The 3,103-nt window shown below is 38.7% G+C and overlaps 1 protein-coding gene across 4 annotated transcripts in view; it reads right to left on the bottom strand.

Moving 5' to 3' along the window:
• sobpa (sine oculis binding protein homolog (Drosophila) a) overlaps positions 1-3,103 on the bottom strand; it is a 59,649-nt gene that overhangs the window by 54,330 nt on the left and 2,216 nt on the right. The window lies entirely within an intron of this gene.

Raw genomic sequence — 3,103 nt, 5'->3', positions numbered from 1 at the left:
TGTGTGTGTGTGTGTGTGTGTGTGTGTGCGTGCGTGCGTGCGTGCGTGCGTGCGTGTGCAGACAGAAGAGAAGTGCAGCTTGCCTGAAATTAAGTTTCCATCTGGCCCTCACAGTGTTGCTTTTTCTCACTAATTTCTCAACATGCAAAGGACCAACTGGGGCCATGAACTGTGTCATTTCCATTTACTTTTATTTATATAGCAACAGTTCACAACAGTGGCCATCTCAAGAGGCCTTATAATGTGACTCTATAATATTATGTGACTCTATAATATTAAGATCTCCCTTCCTCTTTAACAGAACCAAGCTCACAAAGGAGGAAGTCACATGCCACGACTGGTTGGGGTGTGAGGAGAAAGAGAGAGAGGCCACAAACAACAAACAGAACAAAACACAAACTTAGGGAGAAAGAAAAGATGGGGAGAGCTTGAGAAATCTTCAGTGCATCATGGGAAGTATGCCAGCAACTTGAACCCTAAGCAGCATAAATTAGAGCTGGTTCAGGGTAAACAAATCCAATCCTAATTAAGCTTTATCAAAAAGGAAAGACTGGAGCCTAATCTTAAAAGAAGAAAGAGTGTCTGTCTCCTGAACCCAAACTGTGAGCTGGTGCCAGATTAGAGGGGCACGGTAGCTGAAGAAGTGTTCAATGCCCATTGCACTTATGGGGAATTCTTAAAATATATCTTTGATATCCTTGAATTGCCTCATTAACTGACAGCTGGGATATGCTCCAGAATAGCTAGATGCATGGATATAGCAAAGCAAAGCAGCAGTTATCCCCCCCAATGGTCAGATGGTCTACAAGCAGAGCTTGGCGATAGTGGTGGTATAGCCAGAAGCCAGCTCGGGGAAGTGTGGAAATGTGCTGCAACTCAAAGACAAGATGAGCACAGAGTTTTACTTAGTTTGAGGTTTATTCTGATTACACCTGTTTGCAGAGACTTGAAAGATTCATGAGAGTGATACTACAGAAGTCCTACAGGACATTTCTCTTTCCAATACAACTGTGAGCACGAGTCCAACAGTTTAAATGTAAATCAATTCCAGAGCTGATCTATACAATGTGGTTTCCACTATACTGATCAATCCTGTTTACTGCAGTTGTTCCATTACCGTCCAATATTCGACAGTAAAAAAAAATCTGTCCTAATAAATCATGGTAGGCCATATTGATTGAGTCTGATTGTTCCGGAGGAAAACATGTATCAGCTCAGTATACACATTATCGCATATACTGTACATTCATGCTGGTACATGCTGGTCTTGCAAAGCTCTTTAAACAAGACAATGTGACTGAATGTTTATAAATTGTGTTTTTTCCTCATGTCTAAAATGCATCACTTTCTTTGTGTCATACAAAACTGATCCAGCTGCCCTTTACTCTGTGATATTTCTTTGAATACAAGGCAGTGAGGTTCATGCATCCCTCTGCCTTAAAGTGGAATTACAATAAGGGAAGCTGCTGAGAGTGCTGCTGCTGCTGAGGCTGCTTGTGGCATAGTGACACCCATTTGAGCCGGAAAATCAGCAGGAACAGGAGCTGTGAACCGTGATGTGGGGTCAGGGTGAGATGACTTGTGTGTTACAGTGCATGCTCTTGCCATGCCTTGCAAAGTGGCAGCTCAGCTACATGACAGGAGCCCTTTCTTTAATGTGCTCCCCCAGGTTTACAGCAGTCTGGTTTAGTGTAATTTAAATCTAACACTTTGAAAAAGGGCTACAGTCGAAGTGAATTTTTGATCGTACATGTAAAATCCACACCTGTGTACACCCTAAAGCAAATTACTGGACTTAAGGGTACGTATAATTTTAAGGTCTTTCAACATCTGGTCTGTGTTTGGCCTAATGTAAACCAAAATTCTGTAAAACTTCTAGTCTTGGATTTTAAGATGCATAAAAACATTTAATACAACTGACAAGTTTAATTCTTTATCAGTCTGAACCGTCCACTCATATCTGAGCTCACTGACTTCATAGTGTCTTAGATTCAGCTTTTTAAATCATATTCTTTTAGTTCATTTAGACTTTTATTTACTGAACTCTTTTTTGTTTTATTTAACTTTTTTCTGTTTAATTATGCTACTTCTATTTTGACTTATTTAGCTTTTTTGTCTTGTTACATTGTATTTTATTTTATTGAGCTATTCTACTTTATTTGAACAGTTTTAAATAGTTTTTGGTTAAAATTCCAGACGATGTAACACGAGAATATCCCAACTTTTGGATAGATAACGTATCTTATCCAGATTTTTCAAGGTCCTTTAAAGTCCTGTCTAGGGTAAAAGAGAAGTACCTTAGAGGGTACAGCCCAAATGCATCTCTAAAGATACAATAATGTACTTTATTTTCTCAGAGTGTGCAATCTTACATGAATCAGTAGAATTCTGGTACAAATTTGCTAAAACTAAATTTGATCCTAACCTTCTTTGCTCAAAATCACCAAAAGGAATACATGGCTCAGTTACAAAGTGCAGTTTTCCTACTGCCTAAACACAAGAACGTTGTATCTGTGTGTGTTTTGTAAGTGGCTACAGTAAAAGAGGATGCAGCTCCATGTTGTGTAAGCTGTCCTTGACAGACTTCTCTGCAGTCCTGTTATAAGCAGATGGAGGAGGATTCAATGAAAGCTTTGTTAAACCACTGAGGCTGTGAGGGCATTACCTTATCACACTGTGGAACGGTTATATAGTCACAAAGATTGGGTTACATGAACTGCAACATGAGGACGCTCACTTTTCATTATTACAGTTTGAAATCAGTTGATATTTTCAAGGGGTTTTCCTTAGCTGAAGCACGTGACATGACATTTAAATTCATGGTTTTCTTATCTGACATTTGCCTGAATACAAACACATAATAAGTTAGGGAAGGCCTAAACCACAATTTAACCAAAAGTGAGTGCATAGTGGCCTAAAATCTCAGGAAGTATGTCTTTAAGTTGCTGTAATCTGAATGAATATGAAACTCACAGCTGTTTGAAGCAGGAGCAAAATAATGTCACTGTCAGTTAGAAAGAAAGAAAGAAAGAAAGAAAGAAAGAAAGAAAGAAAGAAAGAAAGAAAGAAAGAAAGAAAGAAAGAAAGAAAGAAAGAAAGAAAG

The sequence above is a fragment of the Haplochromis burtoni genome, unplaced genomic scaffold (assembly GCF_018398535.1).
Source record: "Haplochromis burtoni strain Fernald_Lab_line unplaced genomic scaffold, NCSU_Asbu1 Contig_174, whole genome shotgun sequence".
NCBI classification, from domain to species: Eukaryota; Metazoa; Chordata; class Actinopteri; order Cichliformes; family Cichlidae; genus Haplochromis; species Haplochromis burtoni.
The sequence above is the reverse complement of the archived record's forward strand: the minus strand, read 5'-3'. Positions and strand labels throughout refer to the sequence as shown.